Source organism: Falco cherrug, chromosome 9 (genome assembly GCF_023634085.1).
Source record: "Falco cherrug isolate bFalChe1 chromosome 9, bFalChe1.pri, whole genome shotgun sequence".
Taxonomy (NCBI): domain Eukaryota; kingdom Metazoa; phylum Chordata; class Aves; order Falconiformes; family Falconidae; genus Falco; species Falco cherrug.
In genome coordinates this window covers 13,540,966-13,562,093 of record NC_073705.1, presented here as the reverse complement: position 1 = coordinate 13,562,093, position 21,128 = coordinate 13,540,966, and the positions used below count along the sequence as shown (strand labels likewise).

The 21,128-nt window shown below is 44.0% G+C and overlaps 1 long non-coding RNA gene across 1 annotated transcript in view; it reads right to left on the bottom strand.

The window, feature by feature from the left end:
- The window catches only part of LOC114016641 (uncharacterized), a 118,615-nt gene that overhangs the window by 620 nt on the left and 96,867 nt on the right, over positions 1-21,128 (bottom strand). The window contains exons 3-6 of the long non-coding RNA XR_003561216.2: positions 9,330-9,445; positions 4,045-4,120; positions 2,234-2,369; positions 144-1,355 (exon numbers count right to left, since the gene is read on the bottom strand). This is a non-coding gene — a long non-coding RNA (uncharacterized LOC114016641). The remainder of the gene's footprint in view (positions 1-143; positions 1,356-2,233; positions 2,370-4,044; positions 4,121-9,329; positions 9,446-21,128) is intronic.

Sequence of the window (21,128 nt, the reverse complement as noted above, 5' to 3'; positions counted from 1 at the left end):
GAATAACAATAACATGACATCTTTGCCGTGAAGAAGCAGCTGGTTTAGGTGAGAGAGACAGTTCTCATTAAAAAAAAAAAAAAAAAAAAAAAAAAAAAAAAAGATGATGTAAGAACAGTTCTGGTTTTCTGGGTCATTCTTACCTGCTCACAAGCTTTTTCTGGCTCCAGCCCAAGAAGTTTAGGAGTAGCAACACAACCCTGATGACTCCACAGTGAAGAGGTTTTCACTTGACTAGCAACCTTGGTGAGGAATTTCCACAGAGCTGAGAATGAGTCTCCATCCGGGCTTGTATCAATCATGTTCCTTCTGCAAAATGAATCAGTTCTATTTCATTTTGCAGTGTAAACGACATCCCAAGTGGAGGATGGAGCAGGAAAATATAAGCACATGCAATCATTTCAACACATCTGCAATTTAAAGGAAGGTTTTCTGGAGGTAGTAGGAGTTGGAGAAGAAAAAAAGAGGAGGTTATTGCATTACAGTCAAACAAAGAGGGTGATGTTCTCCCAAGTTTACAATCTCTGTCTGTCTCTCAACCCTTCTACTCCTGCATTTAGTCACATGCACACTGAAAAACCCACTTGAGTTTTAGTCACTTTTAAAGTGTGGGGAACTCATGGTCTCATTGAGATGATATCTGAAGTGTTACTCACTTGTGCCCTTTTAAGTTACATTGAAGATACATTTTTTTTGGGTAAAAATGCCGCTTCAGGACGTCTGAAACCGCAAAAGTTTGGGCTGAGCTTTTCAAAGGGACCTTGCAACACAGGAGGTCCAAGTCCCATTCCTTAGTGCTGGTGTTTTGCTTCTCCAACTTGGCTTCTCAGAAGACTGCAGAGAGGGATGGAGGAGATGGACTTCAAACGGCAGCCCTGGCTGTGCCGTAGGGACAGGAGCTTGCAGGCTGCCTCCCCCTGCCTGGGTCCCCCACTGCAGCCCCCAGGAGTCAGCCTCAAACTGCCCAGCCTCTGGATAAGCAAGGAACCTCTGAAGCCCATGCACTGTGTGCAGAACAACCTCTGGTCACAGCCTGTTAATGGTTGAGAGGGTTTTTTTTTGGTGTGCAACATGCAACGTAAATAATAGCTGCTGTTATTCACAAGCTCAGGACTCCCCGTGCTTGGATTGCCACAGGGAAAAACTCGGGCCTCGTGTGCCTCCCACCTGCCATGATCTGGCAAAACCACTTCAAAGGTGTCTCTGCAAGATAGCGTCTCTGTCTGAAACCACTGAGGAGCCATGGGTAACGATGAAGTCAAAGGGCCTGGTGACTTCACTCGTTCACCTCTTTGTCAGGTACTTTCCTCAGAGGAAATCATTCAGCTTCCTGTGTTTTTACTGTAAATTATATGCTGCAAAGAGGAAAGAGAGAAAAAGACAAAGATAGATTGACAGATTAGGAGGGAAAAAACCAACACACGGATGGTTTCAGTACAGACAACCCCTTTCACTGCCGCTGTTGTGGCTCCTTTTGCTTCAGGCATCCCCCTTCTTTATAGTTGTGCAGAAAAGTTTAAAACCAGGAGCTAACCTGAAATTTTGGCCACTGCTTAAACTGAGACTACTTTCAGGACTCCATGTGCTCATTTCCTCCCCACCCTTCCCCTGCCTCTTTACTTTTACTTTACTTTAGTGCCTTGTCCTTCTATTTCCGTAGCTGGCAAAGAAAGAGAAGAAGAGAAATAATGTGAAAAGGGCTGTTTCTTGCCCAAGTGGAAGCAAAAATTCTTGGCTATGTCACCAATGGGCACAACCATTCAGATTTATTCTCCGAGATAGTTTCCACTTTTTCATCAAACCAATTCTAAAAGTCTTAGCTTTAGGAAGAGTTGGGACTTTTTTATTAACAAGCTGTTCTAGGTTTCCAGGTAAATAGGATGCTCCTTGCAGAGAAGATACTTAGCCAAAACAAAAAAAAAATAAACAAACCTATCTTCCCTAGACAAACGTTTTGAAGGGAAATTTTGAAGTAGTCCCCACAGAGGTGTTTCAAGTCCCTTATGACAGAGCCAAGAAGTGTAACTGGCTGAGATAAACAAAAAAAAAAAAAAAAAGAAAAAAAATGTGTGGGGTTTTTGTGACCCAAGTGCAGAACCCAGCACTGAGCCTTGTTGAACCTCATACAAGTGGCCTCGGCCCATCAGCCCAACCTGCCCAGGTCCCTCGGCAGCCCCCTGCCCTCCAGCAGGTCAGTGCTCCCCCCCACTTGGTGTTATCCACGAACACTTACTGATGGTGCACTTGGTTCACTCATCCAGATCACTGATAAAGGTACTAAACAGGACTGGCCCCGGCGCTGAGCCCTGGGGAACACCACGTGTGAGCGGTGCCAGCAGGATGTCACTCCATTCCCCACCGCTCTGGGGCTAAAGAGGGAGAGTACACATGAACAGCATGCACACACACAAACACATTATATTTATATATATATAAATATATATATATATATATAACATTGCAAAGCTGGGAGCATCACTGGTATAGAGGCCCTAAAATTCTGCCAGCTCAGCATAAATGTCAGCATTTCTGGCAGCTCAGCAGGCGAGCAGAAACCACTGAGGTTTCACAGGTGGCAGCAGGTAACAGGCTCTGAGCATCAGCCTTGGTGAGCTGACAGCAACTGCCTATGGCTGCTGAGTCCCACCAGCCCCACACTACACGCAAGCAGAAATCACTAACATGCCAAAACATTTTGATGGATACCCCCTTCCAATCCTCTGTTAGGATGTGAAAAAAGCATGTTTATATTTCTTGTTATAGTGCGTTTTTAAGTAGGGGTTCTCTGTTTTCTGTAGCAATCAGTTCGTTCGCTTATGTATATGCCTTAAAGTACATTACAGAAAAAAAGAAAAACCAAAGATATGACTCTATCCTAGGAGGGAATAATCCCAGATCAGACCTTGTTTCATCTGCCGAAGGCCTGAGCAGGTAATCAAAGTGTACAGCTAGCTTTAATGAGCCTAGCTGGAAACTTTTGCTTCTCCCAGGGAAGGATTTTAACAATCTGTGCCTTTAGAACGTTTCTCCTTATTGCAGTTGGGCAACTCTCATCAAACTTCCCACCTCAATAAAGCATTGATTTGGGAGGCTTTGCAAAACACTGAATTCTGGAGACATCTGCTTTCTCCTTCTTGGCTGAGCACTGAACAAACATCACCTGATGGTGTTACCTAGGTGGATGCCCAGGGGACTTTACAGTACAGCAAAAAAGGAGACACACGGCACCTCTGGGACAACAGACCTACTTCTCATCTAAACAAGAGGCAGTAAAAAATAAGGTTATCCCCTCGACTCCATCACAAAGGCAACAGCAACCAATGGACTGCCTGGAGTTAGAATAGAGCAAGGAAGAAAATCATCGGCATGCTCAGCTGTCTGAACAGGGAGTGCCCAAATGGCGAGTGGACAACTCGTGTACACTTTGCTAGACCTGGATCTGGAGAAGAAAGAGAAGAAAGGATACACATAGCTGACAAGTGACTTTCATTCCAACTGCAAAGAAAACAACACATGATGAGAGTTTAAGGTTTCTGTAGCAAAAGATCTCTGAGCTTTGCATACGTTAGTGGCCAAAGAAACATCAGCTACTTTATTTTTTAGTTGAAGGCTGCATGATTAGATGCAAAACCAGAACGTACTGCAGGAGCCTTGCTCCCTCCCAGGTTGTCAGAATCTCAAAGTCCTGAAGGTACAGCAGATTTTGGAGGGCTGTACTGCACTTAGCATTTCTGGAACAAAGATCCCCTTGCTAAGAGGTCATCTAGAGATTTTAAAATCGTCACTGAGAATCTTACTTTAGTCCTGAGCTTAGTCCTAAAATAGGTATGCATGTGCATACAAATTAGGAATCAGACTAAGAGTGGATATATGATAATGGCATGTGCTGTTCCTGCTAGAAAATCACTTCTGCATCAGACAAGTGGGTGTATCATGATAGTTTTAAAGTCTTGTGCATGTGTGAATATGTGTGGGTGTATGTATTTTTAATATATAAATATATATCTCCATACATATGTCTTACAGAAAGATGTTATCTCTCACCTGTAAACAGCATGGCAAGAAATGTCCCATCAGCACAAATGTATCGTGTGTGATCCTTCAGAGTTAGCAACAGCATCTAAAAACAAGAATATTCTGTGGAGTTTTACGGTTCAGTGCAAACATTTCACAGAAAGCGTCAGTGACTATTATTGTTATTTGCCAGGCAGGCCTTCCTAGAATCTCCAATTGAGAAGATGTAGCCTTTTAGGGGGACTGTTGGGTAAACGTCTGGCACCCTGCCTGGTACTTAGCAGAGCTCCCCTCTTCTCAGAATAGGACCTTTGGAAAACGTAGGCAGCGTATCCTGAGCACCCATCCTGTAGCACACAAGGGCAGCTGTGTTCAGATGTTTTTCCACTGACAAATCAACTGAACGCCTAGGCTGGTGTGGCACCGCCACATTTCTTTGAAAAACAACCTCTCCTTCCAGGGAAGACAGCTGATGCTGGGGGTCAAAAATGTCGAAGAGGCCAGCTGGCCAAGGGTGTGCAGCAGTGGTGGGGAGTGGAGCTACCTTTGGTGGTCAGCACAGCTCACCCCTGGAGAAATCGATAGAGAAGCTGGAAGGTGTTGGTGTCTGCAATGAGCAAAGTGAAAAAAATGATAAAGGAAGGCAGGCTGTCAAAGAGGATTTTTAGCAGCCAGTGTTCATGTTAATCCTCTGACCTAGTTTCTGAAAGGCCTATATAAGGAAGAATATTCTCCACTGAGCAAGCAGCTAATAAGCAGTGCCAGCATTTAAGAGTTTGGAGTGCATCAGTTCTGAGATTCGTCTATCTCTTCCTGGAAAAAAATAAAGCACAGAAAACAAACACTTTTAACAAAAAAAAAAAAAAATCCACCGCCCCTTCTGTTTCTAACAAAAGTTTTGCACCTTAGCAATACTGTGAGTTGGCACCACAGCCCCAAAGACGTTGCTGTGTTTGACCACTTGTGGGTAAACTGCCAGACGGACTTCACTGGAAAGGAAAATTCCTCCCCTCAAATTACTGCAGCTTATTTTAATGAAGTTACTGCAAACATACATCCCTTTGAACCATGTGTATATGCAAGCAGCCATTAGTGCACTCTTGGCACCCTATTTTTAAGTTTCCCTGGTGGCCTCTTGCCTTTTTTAATGGTTTAAAGCTGTTGACAGCCTTAAGCCTACAACCTGTGTAGGTAGGTCCAAGTTGGGCAGAAAGGTCTCTCGTGTCAGCCAGTGCGACCACTCGTGACTTTGGTAACCTTCGTCTCCACCTTCTCCAGCCAGCCTTAGCTGCAGGACCTTGTTTTGACTCCCAGTGAGGGCTGAAGGTGCTCAGAAAATTAATATGGAGTTTATCAAGCTGGACTTCAGAAAGCAGCAAACCAAGAGATATTGTCCAAATCTGATCATTTTTGGCCAATTTTCACATCTGGCAGCTCTTCTTTCACCGCTTACATTGGTTCTAGTTGAACGTAAAGCAATAAATGGCACTGGTGTTATTTCTAATTTACTAAGTTGAAGGCTACTCAGTCAGTCCTTGTAAGAGTCATGAGATAATTTTTCACGTCATTGTCCTTTCAAGAGAAGCTTTATATGTTCTAGCTTAAGAAACATCGGTGTTTCAATGCTTCCCACCTATCCATCAAGAAAGAGGTATACCAGTGATCATATAGACGTGCCTTCCCTTCTGAGACCCCAGTGCCTTTCTCTAGGCTGAGGTACAGAAATATCAGCTCAAAACAACCTGCTCCTCAGGATGAGGATGTTTTGAAGGCCATTGGGAGAAAGTGAAAACCCATTGTGTGGTGCTGTGGTTGGGGGAAGAGAGATGGTTTGGTTCATTAATCATCTACTGCCACTGATTCTATAACTTTCTTGCTTTCTTCTTAGGTGAACACTTATGGAAGAAAGCTTTCCTTATGTCTTTGCTTATATAATTGCAAAAAAAAGCATAGCCAGATAGACGTGTTCACCAGCGACACGTGGGAAGAGTGAAAAATAAGAGCTACTTACTGCCATTCTGTACTTCAAATATTTTCCTAATCTTTCTTCTTCTTACACTAATTTTTAATCCTCATAAAGAAATCTACTAGAAAACACTTTCTATTGGAATGTCTCAAACACACCAAGAGGCATCAGTCCCACAAGAGATCTCCTCACGCCAGGGATTTCCATGTTATCGGTTTCAAAAGCCCAAGCACAGGGGCAGAAAATGCCCAGTTCAATACATAGAGCAAATCACTGCCAAAGCCAAAAGCATCATCACCTTCTTCCCTCGACTGCCACCACCATTGCCTCAACCATGCAAGCGCCTGCTCTTGTCCTCATCTCCCTCCTCCTCGAGGCACAGGGATCGGGATGAGCTCAGCACACAGATGGAGGCTGCCTGGCTCCTTCCTACGATGTCACTATAATAGTTTCCACTGAATGTCCCCTGTGAAATTAAAAAAAGCATCTAAAGAGTGTTGGTGGTTTTTTTTTTGCTTTTTTTTAATCTCTTTTTTTTAATTATTTTTTTAATAAAATAGCGAGCCCCAGGGGAACATATGACACAATCATCTCCCTCCTCCTGTTCTTTCTGCATCATCTTGTACAACACAGACTGCCTTGTGGGAGGACCTCTGAAAGGAACTTGCCACAGGTGCTAGTAAAACTAACCACATTCTTCTTGCAGCTTCATAACCATCCGCCTCACCGGTACATTAAATCCCTTGGCGCCGCATGCTTGCCACAGCTACAAGCAAGCTCAAAGTGCATTTGCTGTCAGGGCCCAGCAGATGAGCTGACCGTGGCAGTGCTCGTTTTTTGCCCCTCGCTAAACTTTCACAACACCAACCTGTTTATTAGGTCTTTAAAGCACTTCAGCATACTTGTGGGTTTCTGTAAAGTTGCAAAACAAGAAATGTCCCCTGATTCTCAGGAAACCATACAAAACCACACCAGAAAGCTGTCAGCTTTGTTTGAAGCGTGTTCTCACTGTGCCTGCCTCTATAGGGATGGGGGGACTAAGGCAGATCAAAAGAAAAATTGACCTGGCATTAGCTGAAAGAAAAACAAACCCAAATACCTGCCTCAGCATCTTTAACAAGTAAATATTGTTTCATTTTAGTTTTTCTTCATAATTTTGGCCAGCTTGGGTTCTCCTGCCCTTGGATGAACATCAGCTTGATGAAACATCAGTTAGGTCACCCCCCGCTGTCTTTGGTCACTGCAATGAATCAGAGCACCGTGTGAGTCAGACCAAGTAACCCCCAAGCCCACTACCCCACCTGCGAGCACGGGAGTTAAGTACAAGGTGCTTTAGGAGAGAGTATAAGTAAGAGGCAAAATATCTTAAGAGTCAGCAGAGATGCTCAGTGTTTCCCCGGGAAGGGCTGCATCCCTCTTGGCTCTGCGTGCAGTGGCTGGGGTGCAGCTCTGCCCCCCCACCCCTCCCAGCCCCATGGGGACAGGCAGTGAGTCCTGCTGCCTGCGCTGCCTCCTCCCAGAAAGCCGCAGCGACGCCTCTCCCTTTCACTGCGCTCGCTTTTCATGCCTTTTGCTCCAAATCAAAACACACCACTGGCACACAACCCCTTCCACCCATTGTCTCCTGGGGTTTCACCAGCAGCTGCCAGGGGCTGCTCCTGGGGGCCACAGCCCTCCAGGTCTGGCTGTGCAGCCCTGCAGGGGTCATAGCAAAGAGCACACCTTGCTTTTGGTTTTCTTTATTCCTTCCCATGGTCCAAGACTTCAGGCAGCTGCTCCACGGTGCAGCTGGGCTCTCCATTCCCCCGGACATTCAAGTGTCCCAAAGATGGAGCCCTTTCATCAAAAGTGGATGGCAGCTGAGGCACTGAGGAAAGACAGCTACTGCCAGGGCATCAGTCATGCCCTTCTGAAGAAGGTACATAAAATAAGCTAGACAAACTCCTTCCGAAAAGTGTCCATTTCTCCCCCTCGGTTGCAAAGTAAAGAGGTATGGAAGAGCACCATGAAATATTGAAGGCATAGGGGCAGCAAGCCCGAGTGAAATCCAGTTCTTTATCTAACAAGCCTAAAGGGCATCCCGGAAAACAAACCCTTCAAAACATTTAAAATAAATTAAAAGAACATTTGCTTTATACATTGCATGACTAAATTGTGGATTTCCTTGTCACAGTGCCTAACTGGACTCAAACAGGAATTAGATCATGCAGGTGAATGCCCACGATATTTTGCCTCTTGCTTACACTCTCCCCTAAAGCATCTTGTACTTAACCCCCGTGCTCGCAGGTGGGGTAGTGGGCTTGGGGGTTATTTGGTCTGACTCACACAGTGCTCTGATTCATTGCAGTGACCAAAGACAGCGGGGGGTGACCTAGCTGATGTTTCATCAAGTGGCTCTTATCTGCACCCACCGGTTGGCTCCAGAATGGTTTTGCTGTACGTATGGAGCACATCTTTCTAGCGCCTATTGCTGCTGCTCCTGGCATAAAAATAAAATTACAGCTCTTTCCTTATCCAGCTAGCATTGAAAGGGTTGTTGATCCCCTGCAGAGTCCAGAGCATAAGTGGTTGAATTCAGATTTGTCTAATAAGTATTCATCCTGTAAAAGCGAGTCCCAGGGAGGGAATTATAACTTGCAGTTTTCAGAAAATTACTATCAGGTATTTTCCTACCCTTTCATTCAGACCATGGTGGTCTGGTTTGTGCATGCTATTGAATAATAATGATTTCCTGATGACAGGAGAAGGTTGTTCATATGTGGTCTGCATTACTCAGAGAGAGATACCATATCTACAGCTATTATGGTGTGCATTGGTACCTTAATCAGCCAATTAATGGATGAGGAATAACGTCTGCATCACCTGGCTCAGGTTTGGGCAAGAACCAAACTTATCAGAAGTGTAAAAGCAACTAACCTTGGAACTGTCTCAAATCACTGTTCAATCTTGTCTAATTCCCGTGTTACAACACCTGCCAAAAGTTTTCAGCGCTTGTAGTTTTGGCTCAACCACCCGGCAAAATTCAACTCAAATTCATGAAGTGGCTCAGCCAACCCACAAGTGCCCTTTCCAATGAATCAATGATTCATTGAACCATCTTCTCCCAGCTTTAGAGCCACAGCATTTAATGGAGGACAGCTCTTTGCTCAGAAAGATGGCTATCACAACTGATTCCACTGTAGGAGTATTGAAAGCACAGGCTGTGGGCTGTGCAGCCGGCTAGGACTATCTTCTGTGGTAACCTGAATAGTCGTGGTACCTCCTCCTCTACCTACTTGCAATTAGTGTAGCAGATTTATTGCTACTCAATGACTGCATTCAGCAAACTATTCACCAGGGTTAAACTTACCAGCCTTTGCAGTCTCCTTATGATTGGGATGTGCTTTGATTTGTAGGTCCATCATGTGCTCTGTCATTTTGCTTTCCATCTGGCTGGTTTCCCTCCCTTTACTGCTGCACGGTTAGCTGTAGGTCAAGGTAAATATTTAGATTTTAACATTATTAAAAAAAAGAGAGGTAAAAAGTCTCAAAGGTGGTTATAGAAATCCCTCTTTGTGTGGAGAATCACTGTCCCAACTGCTGGTTTTAATCAGAAAAATGGTCCCCCAATCCAAGCTCACCAGAGGAGGTGCCTGACCTCTGCCTGTCTCCATCCCCAGTGGTAGTTGCCTGCAAGGCTGGGCACCTGCTCCTCGTGCCCAGCTCCCACGAAGCTTGGACAAGCTGTGACCTCAGCTGTCTCACCCCATTGCTGCTCACTCTTCTCCAAAGCGGTGAGCAGCAGTGCTGAGGCTGGGTCTTCCCCACTCCTCCGAGCCTTGCACCACATCCTCTGCCTACATAGTGACTCACCACCAGTTGTACCGTCCAGCAGCTGTGCATCACCCCAGTGTCAGCTCAGGGCACACAGCCTCCACTGTCCCCACTGCACTGCCTTTATCCCCAATCACCTCTTCTTCTCTGTTCCTCTTCAGTCCCCCAATCATATGTGCAAATATCCTGTCCGGTTCTGAACCATACCCACACCATCTCTTCATCCTTGGTTTGCCCCCACTCCCCTTGATGCTCACCCCGGGCACCCCATGGCTCTCCCTCCACTCCAGCTCACTCCTCCAGCCCTCTGCCACACTCAAGTGCTGTGTCAAGAAGGGCAGAAGCTGCTCCCCTGCCAGCAAGGCAGCCCACCTCCCGTTGTTTTAACAAAGTCACCAGCACTGCAGCAGCTCATCCATGCCGTGTGGCTGCGCTGTCAACAGCCATGGCCCTGCGCTCCTTTTCCAGCACATTTAACAATGTTCCCAAGCAACATGTAGTGGTGGCAGAAGTAGCAAGCCCTGGCTCTAAACCATGTCATGGCAGACTTGTCTTCATGTAGAACATCCCTTCCATTCCCTTTGGACCCACAAACTGAATCTTTCAACCACCTAGTCCCTCACCTATTGTTAACTCCTTACTTCTCCCGTTCTTCCTATATTCCACCTACCTTGCCTGTCTGCTAATCCCTGACCCCTCTCCCCATGTCTTTGTGCACCAGCACCCAACCCTTATCGCACTGAGCTGTCTCGTTGGAAAGCAAAGCCAACCGATCATTTTTCAAAGCATTTGAAATTCATTAGATTGGCAGCAAGGGAAGTCTTCCCGAATTACTGAATAAAAGTGCTGACAGTTTGCCGTCACTGGAGAACCACTGGTCATGCAAATATTTCATCAGCAACTAGCTTTTGTATCTGGGTTGCAATGCTGCAATTTAAGAATAACTTTTATTCATAATACAAAAAAATCCTAGAAGAGTATCACAAAGAAAAAGTCCCTTTCTCCACCACTGAAGTGTAGCAAACAGAGATCAAAGGGCTTGATTTTTACCATAGTTTCAAGCTGAATAAATAGATTGAATAAATAAAACAGTATCAAGTGGAATGTTCCAAAACAAAACATTTTTATAGAAAGATGAAATCATTCTATTTCCAAAATGATGAACTTGCATCTTTCGAGCTTATTAAAATATAAGGGTTTTTTTAATTTTCTGAAAAGTGTTAGCAGAATGGCCATCTTTTTGACAAAAGGGTTTTACTCTTAATAAAACAACATTTTTGAGAGGAAGGGACTCCACTGCAATATTTCGAACTGGTTGCACGCGATTTTGGAGCTGGACTCAGAAGACCAAAGCCCTGGTGCAGAGTAGCCCTGGTGCAGGTCTGACACAGACCTGCTGTACGACTGTCATGGGTCACGGCCTTCAGGCTAGTGCTACCCTGAGAGTTAAGGTCGCCCTGAAGGTCATCTAAAGCCTGCACTGACCAGATGTATCTACAGTAAACCCCAAATATGCCATGGCACCCATAGGATTAAGGTTACCATGGGTTTGATGAACCTACTGTCACATATCTACCAGCTATCTGAGACGATCCCCCATGCCTGGAGCCCACCTGGGCATGCAGAAATGCTTGTGGGAGCCCCAGGAGCCCCATCTCCAGAGTCCCTTCTCCTGCTGGTCTTCTCTTTCCCTCACCCCAAAGCCAGACCTGCTCCCTGCAGGACCATCCGTCATGCACTGAAGGGCTTTTCTGCCCACCCCTGAGGATGCTCCAGGCGAGCAAGTGCAGTTCATGCACTTCAGGCTGGAAGGCAAAGCCTTACAGACCAGATAAGTGGTGCTCCATGCTTTAGCTTCCTATCAGACTCTGCATCACCTGTTCAGACTGCAAATTCACAAGACTGCTTCAAATGCGTGCGTACAGCAACCAACACCACATTTCCATTGCTGACTGTTACCACGACACAAGCAAGGCTTTGTCAAGGCTTAAAAAGCTTTTATAAATGAGCGCACTGGTAATCCTGCCTAGCTGCTTATCGATGGTTTTGTGTCTTGTTGCTAGTTTTTAGACTTTAAGGTCTTTGTATCTTCACCTAAGTTGTCCTTCAACAAGAAAAATGCTTATAGGAATACAGACAGCATCACAAAGCAACAACAATCACAGGCACAGACTAGCGGTTTGGCTGGGCTGTCCCTCCTGCACTGCAGATGAGTGAAAGACATACTTGGCTTGTGGCTAGCTTGTGGCTAGCTCGTACCTGGCACCTTGCAGCCTCAGCCCCTGCCTTCTTGTTCTTCTTATTGACTACTAATAATAACAACTTCTTTGCAAGCTGTTTACCATGCACATAGATCTACCCCCAGAAAACCCCAGAGGAAATAACATGAGGTAACATGCTTTTTCTATTTATACACAGAAAAAGATGATTCCCAGTAATAAACCAGATAGATGTTTATCTCCTACGGCAGAAATGTTGAGTCAATTTTTTGAAATTCCAAATGTGAAGTTTCCCTTGCTTGTGTCAAAGCTGTTTCATCTCCTCTCACAACCTACACCACCTCCTCCTTTTTCTCACTGTCTTCACCACACTCCTTCCCTCATTCCTTGCCTTGCCCAGCTGCATGTGAGGAGGCTCCGCTGGGATGGCAGGGATAACCCACTGTCACAAGTGCTCCTGGAGCTTTCCTTCAGCCCATGACCCTGCTTCTGCAAACTGAATCCAGGGCAGGAACCCATCACAGCTCTATAGATCTCACTTGTCCAGTGCATCTTGCAAAGGCTTTGGAAAGACACAGAGTGTCTGCTCCGCTACTCACTTCTCCACCCTCTGCCCCAGTTTTTCTGGCTGTAAAACGGTAGAAATCAGGTAGTTCTTTCTTGAAAAACGATTTGAGCTGTGGGGTGGCAAAGGCTGGCTTTAGGTACGTTGCAATAGGCCCACAGGCATTAGCAAGTCCTTCTGCTCAGGGTCGGGTTCAAACTTTTCTCTTCCCAAAGTGTTCACAGAAGAAGCGGACAAGCGGTGAGCATCACTGGTGGCTTTCCCTGAAGCCTGGTCACTTGCTCCCCTCCCACCCTTTTCCTTTGACCTTTTGGCCTAAGAAAGTCCAGGCAAAGTCATTCCTATCTTGTTATTAATTATTCTCCCCTCTCCAGGGATGCTGGCAGGTGGCAAGGCCATGTTGGCCCAGCTCCCACTGGGTGAGCATGCCACTTTCCTGCCGGAGCCGCTGGGAGAGCAGGACACGGTGAGTGACACGCTGGTCAGGCGGCAGATTCCCTTTCAGCCTGAGTTTTACCCACAGGCCAACCTCCTCTAGAAAAGAGCTAAAACAAAACAAAACAAAACAAACCAGCTTGTCAAGACACATCATGAAACTGCCTCATTACATTTAGAGAAAAGGAATATTTTTGCATTTGAGTGAGTGCCTCTAACTTTCAATTGTTCGCTCTGTGTTTTTGCATTTGAAGCGCTGTTTGAAGCTGCCGTTTGCAGTTCCCCATCCTGCATGTCCCGAGAAAGAGACTCTGTTACAGATTTTCTCCGCTAAACAGTTGCAGTAGCAGGAGTGAGCAAATGATTTGGGGTAAAAAAAAAATACCTTTACCGAGAGAAATTTGAGCAATTTGGTTTCTTTGTTTATCCAAACTGAGGAAAGAAGGAAATTTGAACCTGGGTCCATGTGAATTAAATTTTAAAAAAGGAAAGTTTTGACCAGTGGAAATGAGAGTTAATGACAGATGAGGTGAAAAAGAAAACCCACAAGGCTTTCCTGCTTTCTATCTTTCTGGCTGACTCTGTCAATCCAATCAAGAAGAGAAGCAAATCTGCTAGACAGAAGTTAGTTTAACATTGGCATGACTCCTTGAAAGAAACAGCAGGTCCATCATGACTTGAAGTCTTTGAAAGAAAGCTAGCTGTCTTTTAAAATGAAATATTCCAGTCTAGCTGAGTTTCCTGGTTCAGTTGTGCTCAATAAGGTAATTTCTAAGGAATTCAGCCAAAAAATCAATGCTGATGTATCCTGGATGACAGAATTGACTCAGTAGATGAGGCGCAGCCTTCAGAAATGTATCCAGCAAAAATACACACATTTGCGTATATATCACTAAAAATGCATTATACTTCAAGACAAATTTTCTACAGTGTAATGTATCTCTGGTACTGCCCATCCTTCATCTCACTCATATTTTCACTTGTCTACTATTGGACTATCATGAATTCAAGGCTGAAGTTATCTTTTGTTTGCACAGCCCTTGCTGCACCACACTCACACGCCTTTGAGTAGCCTGAGCTACCAAGCTCTTGAAGAGTTCCCAGGCCCGACTTAGAAGTTTTTATTCTCTATTGGAAGAGATAATAATTAATAAGAGAGATAATAATTAATAAGAGAGAAGTTTCCCAGTTTCTTTAAACCCTGAGATATAAAAGATGTAGACTTGTCTATGCCATGCCTGCACCATCCATAGATGTCCCACCATGACAAAGAGGATCCTTGATTTTTGTCTTCTAGGTATTATTCAAGGCTGAAACTGGACTAAAAAGACCAATACAAGGGCCAAACCCAAGTCCAAAGCTCAGGAGTCGAGGAGGGCCACTAAACCAGGCTGTTTCCACTTAAAATGAACTGGAGGTTCCCACAGCGCAGAGAAAACTTCCCAACTGGGCATCTGATAGCAACGACTTCCATTGTCAACTTCTATATTCCCAGTAGACAAAAGTGTAGAGATAGCAATTCAAAGTTTGTAAATGTGTTGCTTTTTTTTTTTTTTTTTTTTTTTTTTTTTTCAGACTCCATGAAACTTTCATAATGAAACCCCAAAAAACTAGGTGAAATGTATGGTTTAGTCTGGAAACCATGAGCAATTTTGTGGTTTTGCTCTAGGTTTGTACTGAAACTGGTCCAAACTAGGTAGTTTCTTCTAGCTGAATTTTACCTAAAGATTTTGAATTCATTCATACCTGAAACTGAGAGCGAAATTTAGGGGGCATGAACCCATATAGTCTAAAAAAAAGGAAAAAAGGTTTGCATGAAACCGCAGGTCAGGGCTGCTCACTGAATTTAGCACCACTTTGAGTTGCTCTGCATGGTGTTTGCTGCTGACTCGCTAAACCAGGAATGCTGGCTGGTGGACCCCATGACTCTCTGACTCCTTGTGAATTGTCAGGTTGCTGTGGCAATACACAGGTACCCAAATGCTGCTGGTTTCATGGTAGCATCTCTGAAGGCATGGCTGTGCCTCACCTTGTGGCGTTTCTTCTGCTTTGCCCTAATAGGATAGAAATTCACAGTGTAGGCTGACAGGCCTCCAGTGGGGAAAAGTCTGGGGGAAAAAGGTACCGAGAAGTAGTATTGCCAGAAAAAATACTTGCTATTTGGTACAGTGGTCCGTGTTGATGGGTTCTTTTGGTTGCCCTTTGGGCATCTCAGTGCCCAACTCGTGTGGGCAGGGCGAAAAACCTGCTTTTCCATCAGCAAAAGCCTGCTGTGTGTTGTATGCCCAAGGAAGTGCATTTGCATAAAGGCATCCAAGAAAGAAATAAAGGAAATTGGGGAGAATGGCAGAATTCAAGAACGGACAAGATTCAGCATCAGCCTGCATAAATTGAGCCTGACATTGCTAAGTTTCCTGGGTTACATTAATTCAAGAGAAGCTGAAGTAGAAATGATATGAATATCAATGGGAATGCACAGAGCTTTCATACACTGTGATTGGAATCAAAGACAGAAACACCAAATTTAATTCCATGGAGGGCAAACAAAACAGGATCCATGGTGGATATGTCCTTCTTGTGGATAAGATATACAGCTTCAGTGGAAGATTTGGGTATTTTTACGGTAACTGTTCTAGTGAAAATGCTGGCAGATGCAGTATTTTGCCTGACAATCACCTTTGCAGGGAAAAAGAACTGTCACTTAAGGCTGAACATTTTGATTCTGCTTTTTCATTCTCCTGTGACTTATACATTTTCTCTGGCTTACATAAATGAACCGCCAGTGATCATGCCTTGACAGTCTTGGCTGTTGTGTGACACAGTGATACTTCAGTTTCCTTATCCTGCTGTTAGAACTTCTACCAGGATGCACCCGACGGAGATAGCTCTCAGTCCCTGGGTCACCCCTGCTTGATTATGCCCTTTTATGATTTCATTCTTATCACGTCATCATGCATCACATCATTCATCTCATTCAATACACTTATTTGATGGTTGCCACCCTCAGAAGGGTGATGTCAAAAGGTGGGTGTGATTTCTCACAAGAACCGCAATGATTAACCTCCCAGCCCTCTGCCCGCTAATGAGGCTCATGCTCTTAAATTACAAGCACCCCCAGTCATTTCCCCTGTATTTAGCTACCTGAGAGATACCTAGACCAAACAACTTGTCTAGGCTGTTTCTATAATCCCTCAGTGATATGGGTTGAGGACACAAACATTACCAAACTGATTCACCCCACCTAACTCAACTATTTTAAGCTAGGCTGAATCACTTACCAAGAAAGTGCAATCCCGCTTGCACAGATGCCTGCCTTCAGAATTGGCCTGGGGAGCTGAGAAGTATTTCATCCAACACATTGATGAATATCTTGCCCCTTGTCAGGGAGTACAGTTTGTGAGAAGCCAAGCCACTCTGAAAATTCACTGCAGAAAAATGCTCATCCAAAGCTGTGCATTAGCACAACTGTGAATTAGCATAATTGTAAATTGCATAGAGCTGGGATCTCAACAGCTCTGTTTACTGACGTGGATTGCGGCCAAGAGCTACACTGCTCCAAGGAGGGAACTTACAGCTTTTCTCATGGTGATTTTTGTCTTTAACTTTAGTTATGGGAGACTAGAAAGCAGCTACACCTTGCAGGTGTTCCACGCCCAAGCTGGTAATCAAAAGCTACCAGTACCTTCAAGCTGAACTTGTGCTAATTGCCATGAATAAAATGCTCCAGGAGACTTTCATAATTTAAGCCTTTTTGCCTTAGCAAGCACATTGTCCTTGCCTCATTCTTCAGATTTCTATCCATTCCACATCTGGAGAGCAAGCTCCTATCTCCTTGAGGAGGTAGGGCTTATTTCCTTCTTTTACCATGGATTTTTTTCTGTGGATTTTGCCAGGTCACTTAAGCTAAGATGTCCTTGGCTGCAGCTTTTCTGTACGTGCTTCTGAACCATGTCACATCAACTCTGTAGGGGTCTGGGGTCCTCCTGGACAGCTTTTGTGGGCTGAATGGTGTCCCCAGACTGGAGCACACAGTACCACTGAGCCCATATAGAGGCACTTCCAGGTTCTGATGCTTCATTACTTGTCTTTAACAGGGACATAAAGGAGAAACACCACCATTGACCCACCTCAAATAGGTGCTGTGAGGATAAACCCATCTCAGACTGTGAGGTGGCATGAGGTAGCTCTGGTACCAAAGGCAGCTGACTCTATCACATATGCTACAGTGGAAATTTTGCAAGCTCTTTCCTTCCTTGCATTATAGGGATGGAAAAAATAAACAGCTTCACAGTTTCTTCCCTGAGAAGAAGAGTGATGGCATTTTATTATTTTGAGAAAGGTGAACTACTGAAGCCTTTCGACTTGCCAGAATTATAAATACACTTTCACCCTACATTCTTGCTCTTCCCGTGATGCATATACTGCATTTCAAGCAAGTTGCAGCTTTGGCTATTTGCTGGTTCTCAAACGATTTCCTGATAGGGTTTGCTGTACAAACACCACACTGAGTACACTGTATATTTCCCTTTTTACAAGACACAGGGAGTTTTAGTAGCTGTCAAATGTGGAATGCCATCCATTTGTGTGGTCTTTATTTCTAATCTGGATACATTACACTGCCAGATAAATTCAGTCATGAATTACATCACAACTTCTCCTCTTCTAGTGAAGTTTAACCAGAGATTATGTGGTCCCTATGAAGGTTTAATTATTTTTGATCTGACCTCCAGGTCACTCATCTCTCTTCAATCAAAAGCTTTCAACACACTTCTTATGCACAGGGAACACAAATACCTTTTGACATAAACCAGATCAATTGTCTTCAGATCAGGATTCCACTCCTTACCGTGACCAATTACCAAAAGTTTCACATTCACACACAGGAAAATTCTTATTATTACAACCTATCCTCTCCAGAGCAATGCCTTTTCTGACTTAGACCCTTATATCTATGTCTCCAAAGTCATCTGAGTTCCCCGTTCCAAGAGGCACTGTCATCATTTCTGAAACCATTGCTCATCTCCATCCCCACGTGTCTACGTGCCTCATGCTCATCTTTAGGTGTGGTGGGAGGGCCACACGAGGAGCAAAACACTGCTCGAGTCTGATCCTGTCCCAAACTCAGCCCCCGCCTGATGTTCCTTTGCCTGGCTCATCGGCATTATTATGTTCCAGGTTTTCCAGGTAAAACTGTATGCCCGTTTCCTGAATAGCATGTCAGATTAGATGATCTAAAGCCCCTTTCTGACTTAACACCTTTGAATTTCTCACACAGGTTGAGTGTCAGACCCTTTTCTATGATGCCCTGGTTGCAGCTCTGCATCCCTCCGCCACCCAGGCTGGACCTGGATCCAGCTGGTGCCCAACGAAACAGAGCCAGTCCCTTCGTGTCAGGGGGTTCAGTGCTTGCGGTCATCTCTGCTGGCTCCCCAAACCCATTTATTAGAACTCCCTCCTGCTGACCCAAAACCACCTCCAGGATTTGCTCAGGCCAAGATTTTCAGGTGTGTCCAGAGACTTTAAGAACCATGCTCAGTCCAGCAAGTATGAATGTCCCTTTCCTCTCACTTAAAATTGATACAATCCTCCTCCTCCTCCTGAATTTAGAATGCAGAGTAGGTGCCAGAGGCTGAATATACTTCTGGGTGGCTCAATTTTTTATTATTCTGCTCAAATCATACAGAAATAGACAGCTTTTCAGGAAATTATGAGAACCAGGTAGGAAATTAAGATCCTGCTGGTGTTTTGCAACAGAATAACTGGAATTTCAGGTATCTGAAATCCCTACATATGCCTGAAAAGCACATTCTAAATAACTCCACTTTTTTATTATTATCACTATTTTTAATTTTTTTTATTTAAGCTATATGTTCAGTTATCCTGTTTCTTCCAGCTTTACAATTCATGCATTATCTTCTTCATCTTACTCCCAATTAATTAATCGGAATACAGAGGGGTTTAATACCCAGAAAAGAGCTTTTCCAGTTGGATTGACCCTTACCAGTAAATGCTGCTGAAAGATACCAAAGATTTTCCAGCAAAGCAGGCAGCTCCCTACTTTGGGGAGGATGCTGCATGGAAAGAACTTATGTTTGGGAAGACAATAACTCCTACTGAGCAAACGCGCTCTCTGACAAATCTGTGAAAGTTATTGCATTTTTATAACTGTTCCATTTGTACTGTTTTATTATTGCATTTTATTATTTGTTCTAATGCCTCTGGTATCTACCTGCGCTTCAAAAGAAATGGATGGTGCATACACCTACAGTATAAAAAGATGTTTTCTCCCTATAGCAAATTTTCAGCTAATTAAATATAACTGGTTTTCTATTGCCTTACAAGGCTGAGTGATATAATTCTTTTGAACAAGGAAGACAGTTGCACAGCATGAATAAACACTATCTAGCTTCCCAAGGAGATAATACTGCACAATGGCAGCTCTAAACTTGCTTTTTTTCCCCTTATTTTCCTCCTGTCTGATGTCTATTTTTATTCAATAATTTTATTTGAGAAACAAAATGAGAAAAGAACATTGCTATTCCTGGAAACCTTCCAATATGTTGCAGGAGCAGAAGGCTTGGATGAAAGACATCATGCAGCCTCTCCCTCAAAAGACTGTTTTATAGTGACAGCCAACAATATAATCACAAGAGGGTTAGGAGTGTGGTATTGGAGCATCATTTACTTCATTCTGTGATCAGCCTTGGATTAGGACCACATGAATGGCCACAGACTATAATAAAATATAATTTTAAAAAAAAACAACACAAACCAAACCCAAAAAAACCAAAAAGAAACAAACCAAACAACTTTGTCAACGCTGGCCCAGGCACCCATCTCCCTTGGCCCAGGCTGAGATGTGGAGTACAAACATAATGCTGAAGTGCAGTATGAGACGGTGATTCATCGGAGGAAACTTAAAAACCTCCGAGAACAAGGTGATTCATACCTTGAGTGCTAATGGCATTTTGCAGTAACCTCAATTAACTGATTTTTGCATTTCCATATCAATTTTTTACAAGTGTCCACATGTGCTCACATGTTTACATGTGTGCACTCTGGTGCAACTCAGCAGAAGTTAAATAACCCTATATTTAATGAAGTCTCTTTTTGAAAATAAGAAGCCTAGTAGCATCTTTGTTGTCTAAGACCCATAATTAGGAGGGCACTAGGAATAACATATACATTATGCTGCATCTTCTCTGAGCTCTTGGATCTTGAAAAGCTAAGGATGAGGTTTTGGTAGCGAACTACATGGGTGCAAATATGAATGACGGTTTCCATGAGAAATGGACCCAGTTCCCACTGAAGATAAAACCAGAAACTTCTAAAGGAACTTATAAACCTCACACCCCTGGGCTTCCAGTGGCAGCTGGGTACCTACTCATCTTTGAAGAACTGGTCATTACTGTCTTTCAGGAAGGTTTTCAGTCCTCACAGGCTTCAGTCAAGGCCAAATTTCCATTGACTACACAGATGGGGTTTCAGTTCTCAGCAAGTATATTTCCTTTCTGCAGAGGAGTAGATAAATAAATATTAAAAAGGGGCCAGGATATTTTCTATTTTTCTACTGAAGAGAGTCGCTTGCAATATCTACCAAGAAATAATTAGAACTGCTGGTTTTGTGGCTCACTTGTTTTCTCCCTTCTGTTCTTTTATGCAAAGCTCTTTGCTGCAGAGGGTGCAGCACGTGCCAATGCAAATACAGGGCAAGCACCTGCTATTTAGCCTCTTGAACCAGAGCTTGTGAGAATTGATGCAGTACTGGTCAGAAGGCATGAAAGCGGTGAACTGTGCTCTGAAAATCAGGGTAATCAGGCAGATGGTATTATGATAGGGTTTGTAGAGCGATGTTGTTAGGAACTAGAGGGTAACAGCATTGCCCTAAAGTTGTGTTTGAAAATGCAGCACCACCTACAAGCCAGGGTGTACAGACACAGTACCCCAAGAACACCTATTTAATGGGGAAGTGCAGTGGTTTATTTACTGCCTAAAACAAAGCTACGGAAGCGTCCACTCATTCTGCAGCGTTATCTTGTTTAAAAATTACTGGCTGCCTTAACAGTATAGCTGTTTTAGCTCAGCACTATCTCATTTCTACATTTCAAGATATTTC